General features: G+C 43.5%; 1 protein-coding gene across 1 annotated transcript in view; it reads left to right on the forward strand.

Moving 5' to 3' along the window:
• Nucleotides 1-945: 945 nt before the first annotated feature.
• SESN3 (sestrin 3) overlaps nucleotides 946-16,077 on the forward strand; it is a 71,492-nt gene continuing 56,360 nt past the window's right edge. Inside the window, exon 1 of the mRNA XM_038761528.1 lies at nucleotides 946-971. The gene's annotated coding sequence lies outside the window, so the exon portion shown is untranslated. The remainder of the gene's footprint in view (nucleotides 972-16,077) is intronic.

Genomic DNA, 16,077 nt, shown 5'->3' on the forward strand with positions numbered 1-16,077 from the left:
GATTGATTGGATGGATGAATGATTGATTGAATGAATGGATGAATGAATGATTGAATGAATGATTGATTGGACGGATGAATGATTGATTGAATGAATGGATGAATGAATGATTGAATGAATGATTGAATGAATGATTGAATGAATGATTGATTGGATGGATGAATGATTGATTGAATGAATGATTGATTGGATGGATGAATGATTGATTGATGGGATAAATGAATGATTGAATGAATTGATGAATGAATGATTGATGGGATGAATGAAAGATTGATTGAATGAATGGATGAATGAATGATTGAATGAATGATTGATGGGATGAATGAATGATTGATTGAATGAACGGATGAATGAATGGATGGATGGATGGATGGATGGATGGATGAATGAATGAGTCTCTCCTCCGTCCGGTCCCCTGGTCCACCGAGGGCCGGGGAAGGGGGCGGGGCTCGGCCGCCCGGCCTCATTTGCATATCGACCCTCCCTCCCTCCCCATTGGCGGAGGCGCGGCGGCCGTCCCCGCCCCCACCCCCGGCGGCCTCGGAGATAAACCCAACTTGCCCGGAGATTCAAGAAGACCTCGGCGTCGCCCATTGGCCGGCGCGCGGCCCCCGCCGGGTCCGGGGCGCCGATTGGCCGGGGGCGGGGATGGGGCGCGCTGATTGGCCGGGGGCGGGGCTGGGGCGCGCTGATTGGCCGGAGCGGGGCGTGGGGAGGGGAGGGGACACACACACACAACGGGGCCGGGAGGGGGAAGAGCGGCAGCGGCGCCGTCGCTGCAGACGTCCCTATTTATTGGGCGCCTACTGTGTGCGGAGCGCTCAGTACGGTCCCTCCTCCGTCCATCACACCCTCCCGGGCCAGGATGAACCGGGGCGGCGGCGGCACCACCTCCACCCCCCCCACCTCCCCTCCCGCCCCCCCCCACCGACTACCTACTCTGCACCAACTGCCGGAAAGTGCTGCGCAAGGTAGGGCCCCCCCGTGCAATGGTCAGCACAGCGCTCCGCACAGGGTGGGGCGCTCCGACAATCCCCCCCCACCCCCCCATCGCCTGGGCGGAGGGGTCGCGTTCACCCGGTCGTACTTACTGAGCGCCCACCGGGTGATACTTGGCCCGCCCTCCCCCCACCCCACTTGCATTCGGGGGTGCAGAAAGCAAGGGGGGCCCCCGATCGTGCTAAGTTGCCTGCCTAAATTGCAATTTATTTAAACCACCGTCGTACTCTCCCTAGCGCTCAGTACAGTGCCTGCACAGAGGAAGGGTTCAGTATATATATTAAGCGCTTAGTAGGGTCCTCTGCACCCAGTGAGCGCTCAGGAAATACGAAATTGCAATTTAATTAAACCACCATCGTACTCTCCCTAGCGCTCAGTACAGTGCCTGCACAGAGGAAGGGTTCAGTATATATATATTAGAGTCCTCTGCACCCAGTGAGCGCTCAGTAAATACGTGATGCCGATTCGTACTTCCCAAGCGCTTACTACAGTGCCCCGTGAGCCCACTGTTGGGTAGGGACCGTCTCTATATGTTGCCAATTTGTACTTCCCAAGCGCTTAGTACAGTGCTCTGCACATAGTAAGCGCTCAATAAATACAATTGATGATGATGTAAGCGCTCAATAAATCTTCTAGACTGTGAGCCCACTGTTGGGTAGGGACCGTCTCTTTATGCTGCCAACTTGTACTTCCCAAGCGCTTAGTACAGTGTCTGCACACGGTAAGCGCTCAATAAATACGATTGATCGATTGACCGTCTCTGTATGCTTCCAGCTTGTACTTCCCAAGCGCTTAGTACAGTGCTCTGCACACGGTAAGCTCTTAATAAATACGGTTGATTGATTGTCTCTATATGTTTCCAGCTTGCACTTCCCAAGCGCTTAGTACAGTGCTCCGCACACGGTAAGCGCTCGATAAATACGATTGAATGAATGAATAAGTACGGTCGAATGACTGAATGAATGGAAGCGCTCAGTAAATAGCATCGGTCTTTTGTGTGGGCGTGCAGCTCTGCAAAGCATCAGGGTTTTTTTCCGCGCCCTCCCCCCTAAAGAAAAACTGCAGCGGAGTCCGGATTTATTCACTCGATGTATTTATTGAGCGCCTACTGGGTGCAGAGCACTGGACTAAACGCTTGATCCATCCCTGGGAAGGTGGGGGGGTTTGTGGTGGTGTTGTTGTTATTGTTGTTGTTGTTGTTGTTGTGGTTTATCTGGATTCTCCCTTCTTTTCTTCCCTTTCTTCACCACTCGGGCCTACATTTGTGGGTCATGAAAATCAACTGCAAAACCAGGTTGAACTTTATGTCCACGGGAAAATTCATTCATTCGGTCGTATTTACTGAGCGCCTACTGCGTGCAGAGCACTGTACTAAGCGCCTGGCCAATCCCCACGGAGGGCCAGAAGTTGGGGGGGAAGGTCACCCCTTCTTTCCCCCTCACCATCTGCACCCTTCCAACCCCAGCTTTGGCGATTGATAGAAAGTTTAACTCCCCACATCGTTTAGCAGCTCCATTCTGCAGAAAACCGTCCTTAAAAAGAAAATAAAATCCCCTCCCCTGGGATGAAAAGGCTTTTAATAAGAGTTGGGGCCTTTAATCGGCCTTTTGGGTCACATTATCATCAGTTGATCGCCCTTCGTCTTTTTCCTTAACCCGGTTTCTTACATCTGATTAAGTCGAAACATTGGTGTTTGTCCTGTGCAAATGAATTAAAATTGCTGAGCTGGGCAAATAGCATCAGGTCTGAAGGACTAAGATGAATGCGGTACCTTTTTTTTTTTTTTTGTAAGCCCATATCTCTAAATGCATTTTGCAAAGGGATGGCTCCTGTAAATATTAAAAAAAAAAAGCATGTAAGTAAGTGAGCTCAAATATTTGCGCTCTTTGTCCAAAAACTGTTTTTCTTCCTCTGTGGGTCAGGCCAAGTGCCAATCAAAGTTGTTTTTCAAGCCTCTTTTCCCCGCAGTAGAGCTGCTGGGTTTTTTTTTTTTTCTCCTTCTTTTATTTGAGGGGGTGGGGGAAGCGAAGGGACTGCAGATTTAAAGTTAATCAAAGGTGAAATGGGCCTTAATTTGTGTTTATCTGATAGTTTTGTATTAAAAAAAATCTTGTTAAATGTGCGTGCTTGGTATGTGCAGTTATTTTTTTCCATAAACTCTGGGATCATATTACAGTTGATACTTGCTCAGCTCATTGTAGCGCAGCCTGTGAGAAATGTAATGGATCAGAAGGGCAGATCAGCATAGTTGAATGTTAACCGTTTCACTGCAGCCCCTAATGTCATCTGCAGTTTTCATTTGTTAGGGCTTTGAAAAATATTTTTCTTTCCCATCTCCATTTTAAGAAAAAAAGAAAAGATTTGAAAAGCCCTGCCTTTCAGAGCAGTGTTTGATTTAAAGCATTGCATTTGATCAAAGGGTGTTTTTAAGTGTATAGAATAAAGTTCCCGGTGCCATATTGGTTTAGAGAAAAGTGGAAGTGGATTAAAAATGGATCTGGCTAATTTTGAAGGTACATTTTTATAAAGCAAGGAGCAGTGGGGGGTGGGGAGTGTAGCATTTCTAGGTGGAAAGACTAATTCATTTGATTTGGGGATTTTGAGACTCCATTTCTTATTCTTATGGGTAGGAGGGCCAAGTACTATCACTATCATTAAGGATAATGTTAAATTTTGTTACTTTTTTCTAATATATTAGCCTTGGACAATCTCATTTGACTTTCCAAAACATCCTTTTTACTAATTATTGTTTTCCTAATTTGGTGGGGAGAGGTAAATGTTTACCATGGCTTTGTGTACTCATTTCTTGCCTCTCTGAGCCCTTACATTGCTGTATTTTCAGTCATTTCAGGTATTTAACATTTATGTTATGGCTTGAATTTTACAAGGAAGAGGAGTGGTGTGAGCCAGTTTTACCATGACATTACAGCATCTGTAGTGTCTTTTTTTGAGCGATGACATTCTTGGCTACTCTTTAAGTCAAGTGGGAAAATTTTTTAGTTTTAGTGATGAGTGAGTCTAAAAATCACACTGTGTAGATTTTATGTTCAATGAATGGGGAACCCTTTGCCAGTACACACAATCCTAATCCAGTCCATAAATTGGGACCTGAAAAAAACAAGCAGTAAATTTAGTTTATTAACAAACCATGACAGTGTTTGTTTTCCAATTGTTGAGATGGTCAAGTGATTCATTAAGTACCTAGCATTTAATTTAGTTTGGTAACCTAAATAAGGAAAGAGAGTCTGGCAAGAACTGTCTTCACAAACACCCTTCCCCCCGACCCTTTTCCATTCAGGGTTCTCCCTATGACCGTGGGTGGTCAGCTTTGTGAAAGTGTGTGGATGTTGCCTAGGTTGTGTTTCTTTAGTTTAATGTTGCTCTTTCAAAAGTAAATGAATTCACCTCCAGCTGTCCAGCTGAATTTCTTGGCTTTTGCCCGAAAGGCAAATAACATGAAAACCGGACTGGATGTTGAAAATTTTTCATTGGTGTGCATTTCAACAGGACCTCTTTAGTTTGGAATTAAGGCCTTAATATTGTCTTGCTTTCCGTTTTCTGTTGAATCCCTCACCAGACCATCAAAACAATGTCCTGCTTAAAAAAACTTGTATTTTTTTTAAGTCTTATTAGTCAGTCAACAGAGAGGTCTCATTTGCTCTTCAACTACCACTGAAGCTGCTTTATGTGGTGGTGGTGGTGGTGGTGAAGGTAGAAATGCTGATAGTTGCTTTTCAAAGATTGTGAGATCTTTCCGGCCTTCAGTCCAACAAAGGTAAGGAGATTCCACTGAGGGCAGGGTGAATTGGACCACTTTGTTAATTCCAAAGGGGTGAGTAGCCAGCTGTCCACCAGTATAACATCTTCATGTTGTCCAGTGCCCTCTTCTTGAGGTATTCAGAAGTCAGAGAAACTGATTTGAACCATACAGGATACAGTCAAGTATATTTATGCCACATTGATGTTGGCTATCAGAACTTCGGCACCTTATTAGAAGGTTATGACCAATCAGCATTTTATGGCAGAAAGTCTGGTAGCAGCAGAAGCCCACAGAGAGACCAGCTTTCCTTTCCTCCTCATCCCTGCCCTCCTTCATCATCCTCTTCCTTGGCCTTGGCCCTCCCCAGTCCTCTCACCTCTCCTTGTGGAAGTGTCTCCTGCCACCAGTGCCGGAATTACCAACGTGGCTTCCTTTCGCCTCTTTTTCTCCATCCACCTCAGAGCCCTTTGGCAAGTGGCAGACCATATATTAAAACTCCACATACATTTTCGTAACTCCTGAGTCCTTTACAACCTTGATTGCACCACACCATTCTAGATGGGACCTATCATCCCTTTGCTTTTTAGCAGTCTCTTTCATGAAGGCAATTACCTATTAAAATCCCGAAATAGAAAAACTTGGGAGTGCACTGGAGACACCAGATTTTACATATTCCTGATTTTGCATAAGAGCAGTTTTATTTCACTGACTTATTTTTTTTAATGAGTAAACTTGAATAAAGCAAAGCATTTCTCCCTCGTAATGATTGCAGAGTTAAGGTAGTTTTCTCATGTTTTTGCTTGGAATTACAATAATCTGTGTTCCATTCAGATTCCTTCATGTTGTAGTTATGTCTTTACAGGCTTGGTGGAACATTTGGGTAATTGTAGTGTTTTCGCTGTGGGTAATTAATAGCACTATGAAAGGCAAAGTTATTCTACTCTCAGGTAGAAATGTTTATGCATTCCATTTTTGCAATTTTCTACTGGTATTTTTACCTACTCAAAAACAGTCTGATTTTTATTTGGTACTTTATAATTTTCAACTCCCTAAAACAAAATAATCCTAAAGGAGAGGGGAAAAAAAGATCAGTGTCCCGTATTGCAGAGGCCTGATATGGGGAGGGAAAAAAAAAATCATGGTAGTTGGTTATGTGAGGGAGAGAAAGGTGGAAATAAGATTAAAGGGAAAAGCAGGGTCCCTTGAACACATTCTCCTTTGCCTTATTCCTTCTCTTCTATGCCTCCTGCCTGCCTTCCTCCCTCATAAAAATAAGAATCATAATTGTGGTATTCTTTAAGCCCTTACCATGTGCCAAATAATATGCTAAGCACTGGGATAGGTACAAGTTAATCAGGTCACACAGTGCCTGTCCCATATGAGGCTTACTTCTTAAGTAGGAAGGAGAACAGGTATTATTTCCCCATTTTACAGGAGAGGAAACTGAGGCACAGAAAAGTGACTTGTACAAGGCCTGTTTACAGCCAACAAGTGCTGGAGTGGTGATTCAAACTCAAGATCTGTGACTCCCAGAACTGTTTTTCCACTAGACCATGCTGCTTCTTGTGCCCACTGCCTCATCAACGACAGGATGACAGAGACAAGAGAGAGTGTGTGGCATTGTGCAAACCACTAGCAATGTAATTCCTTTAGGCAGGTTCTTGGGGCCAAAGTTCCCCAGACTATACTTTTTTTGTGTGTGGGGGGGGGGTGGGTGGGGGGGTTCTCTCCACAGGGGCACTGTTGAAGTCACAACTGTTGGTCCAGTAGAAGGCTGAGACTTCAGAGGTGGTCAAGTGTCCTTTCTCAAGAGGAGAGTCCATGGCTGCAGTCTGAATGGAAAGCCCATCAGCAGTTCTTCCAAGTTGCCAACGGGGCCACTGTCAGAGGCAGAAATCCCCCTGGTCTCACTTGGTGATATTTGTCATGCATATGTAAAACTCCCCTATTTCATTCTTTTTCTACAAAATCCAGTGTGGCTTAAAATAGCTAGAAGGTTAGGAATGGTAAGAGATACGTAGACCTGTTATATGTGGGATAAAGTCCCTTGTCTGATGCTCAGGACTCCTCTTCCTAGGCGCCTTCCCTGACTAAGCCCTCATTTTTCTCTACCCTTCTGTGTCACCTTGACTTGCTCCCTTTATTCATCCCCTCACCACCCCCCCCCGCCAGTCCCAAAGCATTTATGTATATACCCATAATTTGTTTATGTCTACTCCTCTAAACTGTAAACTCACTGTGGGCAGGGAATGTGTCTTTTTATTTGTTGTACTCTCCCAAACGCTTAGTACAGTGGTCTGAACACAGTAAGCGCTCAGTAAGTATGACCGATTGATTGATAGAGGAATAGTAACAGCAGATTCATTCTCTCAACTTCTCGGAGCAGAGAATTGAGGAAGAGAGGCCAGGGAGTTAGTTATCTTCTTTCCCCTATTTAGTTCCTCCTGCAAGCAGAGTCTTTTAAAGCAAACAACAGTGTTTACAGTTTTAAATTGTGTTTTCAAAATACATTGTTATGCAGACTCGTAAGTACATAATGGAGCAATGTCAAAGCCACTGATGTACAGTGGCAATACCTATTAAGATATTTACCTTCTCTTAAAAATAGCTAGAAATGAAATTAACTAAATCTGTTCGAATAGTACTTTGCTAAATAAATGACTGTTAAGCAAATGATACAAAAGTTGTTTTTCACCAATCCTGAAGGGAGCACTGAACTTCTGTAATTATGCTCAGCATGAAGCCTTTTGAAGAACCCAAACACTTTCTTTCAAGTCAACAATGAAATATTATCAAACACCTGGTTTTGAAATATAGTTCAGGCATACCCCAGGTTACAACTGCCTCCAGATATCACCCTCATTGTTTGATGCCATATCTTGAGTTATAACCACCCCACCCCAAGATACAACCACCCCGGGGATACAGGTGGGAAGGCAAACTGGATTGTTTGATGCCTTAGCAAATAAATCCCTCCCTCCTCCCTTCCCATCCCCCCAACCCCTGGGCTGAGATTAAGCAGTCAACAATGAATGGATCTGAAGCTCTGACCACACGGTGTATCAGATTTTCAAAACTAGGAGACCCCTGAGCTAGTATTCAAAGAATCGGAAAGCAACTTCCTTTATTAAAAAAAAAAAACATGAAAAAACAAAACAATGCTGAGATGTCAGTGAGTTAATTGCAAATCACTCCAGGAATTATCTAAAGAGAATACAAGCTTCAGCAGTCCAGTCTATCATTGCAAGATGAAGAAACAGGTAAAGTCATTATGGTTTCTCTTCTGCCGGCCCAAATCTTGGGATTAAAATACCTTGCACCAGTTTTTGAGAAAGCAGATTAATTTAAAAATATGATCAAAGAAGCCCTTAATGAAGAGAGGAATTCGTAGATGTTTTGGGCAGGGAATGTGTGGGCTAATTCTGTTGCTTTGTACTCTCCAAGCTCTTTGTACAGGGCTCTCTACATAGTAAGTGCTCAGTAGATGCCACTGATTGATTTTCAGAAGGTGCTACCCTGCTACAAGGAATGTTATGAAGACATGAAGAGGGCAGTTAGGCAAATTCTTCAGTAAAGTTGCAGACCTGCTACTGTCAGCAACAGAACAACCTTCTTCCTCTGAGCCTCTTGTTAAGGATTGCCAATATATTGCAATACCCCATGATACAACCAGGCTACCATTTACTACCCAAAGCACAGAGATCAAACTTGGTTTTAGATGATAGGGATGCCGAACACGGCTTAATAGAAGAGGAGATGGCATTCCAGATGTCAGTCATTCATATTTATTGAGTGCTTACTGTGTGCAGAGCACTGTACTAAGCTTTTTCCCTTCTAGACTGTGAGCCCACTGTTGGGTAGGGACCGTCTCTATGTGTTGCCAAGTTGTACTTCCCAAGCGCTTAGTACAGTGCTCTGCACACAGTAAGCGCTCAATAAATACAATTGAATGAATGAATGGGAGCATACGGCATAATAAACAGACCCATTCCCTGCCCACAATGAGCTTACAGTCTAGAGGGTTTCAGGGTTTCTGGATAGTATCCCTCTCAAGTGAGGGAGAGTGACCGTTAAAGCAGGATGCAAATGGACTGGAGAAACTGAGCTGAGGACTTCCTTAGGGTGGCCATTTGCCCAGTTTTGCAACAGGAAGCCTGGTCTCCATCTGTTCTGTCCCTGCCCGTGTGGCTCTGATGTTTCTTTTCGTCTGTGGTTTTAACTTTTGGCACCCAGCCTCCCTCCGCCACGGTTCCTGCCACCGAGTCCTGTGGTCCAGACGCGGTGGCCGAGGTCACGGAGACCAGGGAGGGAAGTGCCAAGTTGGGCGGCTCGGAGGATCCCGGGCAGATCCGCAGCTCAGGCCGGGAAAGGCCTGATCGATCGGGTGGAGTGGGCCAAAAACATCGAGGCATGCTCGGTAAGGGCAGGGCACGGTGGATGTCACCACACGCTCCTCAGAGTCCGGTTTTTCTTTCTCGCTGGCCACCCTGAGGGGAGATGCAAGCCAGGGGGTGGAAGGAGAGAGAAGGAGGAGACTGGGTGTGAAGGCTTGAGAGGGGCAGTGACATGATCAAAGCAGCACTTGTAGGGGAGGGTTTTTGCTGCCATGGCTAGCGTTAATTCATTCGATTCAATTGTATTTATGGAGCGCTTACTGTGTGCGAAGCACAGATTGGAGTAGGGAGGCTGGAGAAGGGGGATTAGTCCAGACACCAGGTGAGTGTCCCTGAACAAGGATGAAAGAATTCAATCTGTGAGCTCCATGTGGGATAGGGACTGTGTCCAACCTTCAGGCATTCATTCATTCAGTCGTATTTATTAAGCGCTTACCAGATGCAAAGCACTGAACTAAGCACATGGGAGAGTACAATATAACACTAAACAGACACGTTCCCTGACCACTGTGAGCTTACGAGGGGGAGGCTGACATTATTCTAAATAAGTAACTTACAGATATGTACATACGTGCTTTAGGGATGGGGGCAAGTGAATAAAGGGAGTCATTCAGGACGGCACAGAAGGGAGTGGGAGAAGAGGAAAAGAGGGCTTATTCAGGGAAGGCTTCTTCGAGGAGATGTGATGTGCCTTCAATAAAGGCTTTGAAGGCGGGGAGAGTACCTTGTGTCTGTCCCAGCGCTTAGAACAGTGATTGTTATGCTCATTATAGGCAGGGAGTGTATCCTCTAATTCTGTTGTATTGTACTCTTCCAAGCAATTACTACAGTGCTGTACACCCAGTAAGCATTCACTAAATACCACTGACAGATAGTGAGCGCTTAACAAATACCACAATCATGAAGTGGAGAACCATCTGAGAAGTAACTGGGTAAAAAGTCCATAGGACTTGGGCAAGGAGAGAAGGCTGAAGATGCAAGGAGAGAAGACCACCTCTATATGTTGCCGTTCTCCCTAGTGCTGGCCACTGAAACCTGGGGAAGTTTTTTTTGTTTCTTTATGGTATTTGTTAAGCTCTTACCATGTTCCTGGCATTGTACTAAGCCCTGGAGAAGATACAAATTAATAACATTGGACACACTTCATGTCCCACATGGGACTCACAGTCTTATCCTCATTTTCCAGAGAGGTAACCAAAGTGCAGAGAATAATAACAACGATGATGGTATTTATTAGGCATTTACCATGTGCTGAGCACTGTTCTAAGCACTGTGAAATGACTTGCCTGTGGTCACACAGCAGACAAATGGCAGGTCCTTCTGATGCCCAGGTCTGTGCTCCATCCACAAGGCCATCCTGCTTCTCTGACCAATTACTGAAAGACCTGGTCGGACAGTAGATTAAAACTCATACAATACTAAATGAGAAAAGTGCTAAAGGTGATTAAATTTATCTTTCACAGGCTTCTGTTCTTTTCCCTCTGACTTGTTTCATACTTTCCCAAGTACAATCCTCTGAACAAAGAACACAACTACAGAGTGCTCTGCACACAGTAAGCGCTCAATAAATACGATTGATTGATTGATTTAATGTCCGTCCCCCCCTCTGGACTGTGAGCTCACTGTGGGTAGGGAACGTGCCTACCAACTCTGTTGTACTCTCCAAAGTGCTTAGTACAGTTGCTGTGCACACAGAAAGCGCTCAAATAAATATCACTGATGATGATGATGATGAAAAAGCGCTCAGTAAATATCATTGATTGATTGCCTCTTTTGTCCACGGGGAAAGGAAGCCCTTGCATTGAAATAGTGTATTTGTATGAAGGACCTTGAAGAAGGAAAGGGCAGAATCCCTTGGTTTTGTTTATTATTTCATTGTTATTTCCAGTGTTGGCTGTCAGAACTTTTTAGATAATTCTCACACCTCTCTGCAGAGTTAGTCATTGGCCACCACACTTTTCCCCATGGGATGACATAGCTCCTGGTAGATAGTGTGGGAATGCACATTAAGGATCCGTATTCAGTTTTTTGAAAATATTGGATACCATTGAGCGTGACCAAGCACAAAAGAACACAGCCTTTTGGCCATCTTATTTCACGCACCAGAACTTTCTTAGCAAACTACTGAAGTGTAAAATAAGTGTTTGGAGAGGAACTTATTTCTCCTTTGGTTCCACCCTGTTAGAAAGTTTCCTGTGTAGGGAGATGTTTTCTTTCTTTTTTCTTGTAACATCTACTTTTTCCATGTTCCTGGACAACTGGGTTAAAGATTCCCCTGGGTCATGATTTTTATATTTGGAATAAATATTTTAGTTCTGTTTTGAAATTTATTTAATGAGCCTTTTAAGATGATGAACTCTGATTTAGCCTTATGTGATTCTTGTACAAATGGGCTATTTGCTTCTGTCAGTCTGATTTACTAAGTGGCCTTTTCTTTTCCTTTATTTTATTTTTGGGCTAAAACTTTTTCTCTGGTCCTCTATGATCTGTAAATCTGATTTCTCCATTGGCTATAAGCCTACCGCTTGAAGTTTATTTTGTATTTATTGAATCAAAGTACATCAGAAGGGATGGGTTTTCCTTGTAGCTTGCTAGGTATCCACACAGAAAGCAGCAGTTTGGGAATTGTGTTTCAAAATCTCTTTTCTAGGGCCCAAAACTGAGTGATTAATTGTCTCCCAAAATAGAGGATTTGGCATGGTTTTAGAACCAAGGGAAAAAAAAAATCTCCTTTTGGAAGTGAAAAACTCGTTAAAAAATGAACAAAACTATAGGGATGAGTTCTAGTGCCTGCCTAATGTTTTACAGGCAAGGGTTGTAAATCATAACAAATTGCATTTAGTAATCTAAGAAGCAAACATTTTTATCTGTCGAACTGAAAGAAGTAATCAGTGTGAACCTTAGTGATAGAGGATTTTGTTTTTCCTCAGTATTCCCTTGTTGTTCACTAATTATCTTGGTCTTTTAAAAAATGACTTATTTACTTGCTAACTCAGCTGTAAGAAGTTTTCAAACTGGTGGGGATTTTATTTCCCTTTTAGAACAAGTAAACATTTGTTCTCTTCCACATTTGTTGCAATCGGGGAGTTGAAACAAATTTGCAAATATTAGAGCCAACACAGATGAAAGTTTTTTATTCAATGACATCAACATGACCACATCAAATGAATACAATTCTATTTTAGCTGTCCAAGTTCTTCTGTCACATAGTTTAAGAAGCTCTCCAAGTGGATTCCTGTTGTGTCTTCTTAAATGGTCAGTGCAGGGTATGGCGCTCAATAAATTCCATTTCTACTTTTATTCTTATATGAGCAGTTAGTGAATTAAGGAGACCGTCTGATCAGCCCTTTAATGGCTTCCTTCTTATGTTTGGACTGTCACAGGACCTGTTTCTGAGCAGAAAACACCTTCCCTCCTTTTCCAGTGACCCTCTCTGTTCATTTCCTTCCACCTGTGGAAGAGGATAAACTTGGCCTTGTTTTAGGAAAAATACCTCCCATTTTTTTTAACGATACTTGGTAAGTGCTGACTATTGGCCTGGCGCTGTACTAAACGTTGGGGTGGATGCAAGCTAATCAGATTGGACACAGTCCATGTCCCACGAGGGGCTCACAGTTAATCTCCATTTTACGGATGAGGTAACGGTGGGGCACGGAGAAGTGAAGTGACTTGCTCAGGGTCACACAGCAGGCAAGCGGCGGAGCCGGGATTAGAACCATGGTCCTCCGACTTCCAGGCCTGGGCTGTATCCATTTGGCCTCGCTACTTCTCTGTTTTAGAAATGCCTAATACTTACCGCTTTAAAATCAATCCATGAGTAGTATTTATCAAGTGCTTACTATGTCCAGACCACTGTACTAAGCGCTTGGAAGAGTATAATGCAGCAGAATTAGCTGATGCGTTCCCTGCCCATAACCATCTAAAGTCTTCATCAGCTGATCATTTTTGATCAATCAATTGTATTTACTGAGCGCTTACAATGTACAGAGCACTGTACTGAGCTCTGGGGAGAGTACCACACAACAATATAACAGACACGTCCCCCGTCCACAACAAGATGCAAAATGACATTCAGCTGCCAGGATAAATCAGTTAAACATGAAGGAATAATTATTCCTGTGATTATTCAGGGAATCTTTATGGGGTCTTTGGAGTAGATACCTGGATAGGTAAGAATTGCAGTTTGGGAGTTGCTTTTTCTGTTTTAAAGTATCCTGTCCTTGGCACTTTTTTTCTTTGACCATCAAGCCTTCATCAAGTGAGACAGAGCTTAATGTAGTCATCAATTTATCAGTTGGTGCAAAATGCTATTCTGGACACTCAAGAGAGAACAGAAAGCCAGACACCTGTTCTCCCACCCTCTTTGAGTTCAGCAATCTAATGTGGGAGACAAAAAAAAATATTTACCAGTAGTGGGAGTGGAGTCGGGGAGAAAGACAGGGAATAACTACTGTCTTATCAAATGTACGATTAAATATACATATGACCTCAGTGTTGAGGAGGGGAATAAATATACCAGCCTTGAGTGGTTACTGGGATGATGCAATTCAGGTATTGTTCATCTGGGCAGTAACATGCAGTGAAGACTGGAGGCAGGGAGATTAGTGAGGGGGCTGATAAACTGCCATAAACACTGACAAAACATGTTTGGCCGTACTGGTTGGATGCCAAATGAAAATGACTTTAAACAGATGTGTCCCTTGTCTTCTAGGAGAATTCAAACTACCAAAACACCCCAATGAATCTCTTCAGATCCTCTTAGAGCTTTCAAATGCCATCTCCCCATTCATCTTTCCTCATCCTTTTTCACATCTCTTCCTCCTTGCCTAAGTGCACAGGCATTCTGGGCTAATTTAGCTTAACCTGGCACTAAATTAGACTTGGAACAGATTTCTTTTCAGTTTCAGTAATCCACAATATTAGGTCAAATTCCAGCTCAGTCACCCTGCAGTAACAGTAAGAATGAGATTGCATCTCAAAGTGGGTGTAGTTGATTCCGAGTTTAGTTTGGCCTCCCTTTTTTTCTTTTCTTCTTTTTAAAAGGTATTTAAGCGCTATATGTGTCAAGCACTGTTCTAAGCTCTGAGTTAGGCACAAGTTAATTAAGGTTGGACATAGTCTCTGTCCTGCATGGGCCTCGCAGTCTAAGTAGGAAGGAGAACAGGTATTGAATCCCCATTTTACAGTTGAGGAAACCAAGGCACAGAGAAGTTAAATGACTTGGCCCAAGATCACGCAGGAAGCAATTGGCAGAGCTGGGATTAGAACCCAGCTTCTCTGACTCCCTCTCTACACCACACTGATTTTTCCCTTCACCTCCCAAACCTTATTGCTTTATTGTGGCCATGAGATCCAACCTGCCATCCGTTTTTGAATTAACCCGATATTTCACAGATTCTAAAAAGTTCTCATCCCAAGATACCGATATTTGCCTAAATACACTTAACATGATTGATCTTCTCCTTCTATTAGCAGAGTGTCTCCTGATGAGATATACAAAACTGGAGTAGTTATAAAAATAGAGGGCTGCTTGGGACAATTTGGGAAGTGCTTAGTACAGTGCTCTGCACACAGTAAGCGCTCAATAAATACAATTGATTGAATGAATGAAAAGTGTGTAAAGTTTCTAGCCAGAATCTAGGGTGGTATAGTCATTAAAGTGTTCCTGAAAGTCCCTTTGATCTGGAGAACAAATGCCATCTAAGCTGTGGTGTCAAAATTTAATTTTGCAGTGAGTGGGGGCGGAGTTTCATCTGGAAATAGTTTATGTGAGTCCTGGGTACCAGTGTTTTGGCTGCCATGAGGAAGGATGTATCTTTGAAATTAGAGAGACACTTGAGTCTGAGGAAGACCGAAAATTCCCAAGACCACAAAACCCACAGCTTTGTTGAACCCATAATTTTCCATTGCCTCAGCACATAATGTGCACATTGACCTTACACTGCTATTGGGACCTTTTTCAACCATTGTTTTAACATGGTTTACATCCAAATAGCCCTGCAATTAACCATATTACAAAATGGTTGTAGAGCTGGGGTATTGGCGATTACAACAGGATAGGATGCCTGTTTAAGTAAGGGAAATTCAGCCTGGTTAGTTATGTTAAGTTCAAGAGGAACTGCCAATATAATTCTCCCTAAGACCAAAGAGTTTGTTACGATAGTTCATTCTCCAACGGGGACATTGCCAAAAACGGAAAACCAGAATTCCTAATTGTGGTATCTGTTAAGTGCTCACTATGTACCAAACACTGGAATAGATGCAATATGATCAGATCAGACAGAGCCCCTGCCCCATTTGGGGTTTCGGTGTAAGAGGGAGGGAGAATAGGTATTTATTCCCAGTTCTCTGGATGAGAAAACTGAGGCACAGAGAAGTTAGGTGACTTGCCCAAGGTCACAGAGCAAGCAAATGGCGGAAGTGTTTACAGGTGAAAAAAACAGAGCTACGTCACAGTACAGGTGGGTATGTGGGACAATCTACTTCTGGTATGGGATAGTGAGCGAGAGCTTTCCATGTCATCAGGATGATGATTGCAGTGAAACCCTTTCCGTGCACGTTTAATGGAACTGCCAAGACTGATGTGGGAAAGACACATTATTTCAGATGGTTTGCACCTAGACCTGGGTCCCCATGGGCCTCTGTCCTATTCAGAACCCGTCTGTCCCTTGGGGTTGTTTGTTCTAGAAACACAAGCTTGAGGTTCACCGGACATGGTCCTCAGGCCAGACCTTTTGGAATTTGGTGAGACGAAGCCATTTGAGGGCACCTTTTATCACCCTTTCTCCAACACGATGTCACAGAATGCCTTTGCTTTCCTTTCTGTGACCAAATGACACACTGTCAACTTGCATTGGGCTTTTATTTAGCGCTCGGTTGGTAGTGGGGAGTAATCCCACTATCAACAATTCAGATGTTTTGAGT

This window comes from Tachyglossus aculeatus, chromosome 20 (genome assembly GCF_015852505.1).
Source record: "Tachyglossus aculeatus isolate mTacAcu1 chromosome 20, mTacAcu1.pri, whole genome shotgun sequence".
Classification (NCBI taxonomy): domain Eukaryota; kingdom Metazoa; phylum Chordata; class Mammalia; order Monotremata; family Tachyglossidae; genus Tachyglossus; species Tachyglossus aculeatus.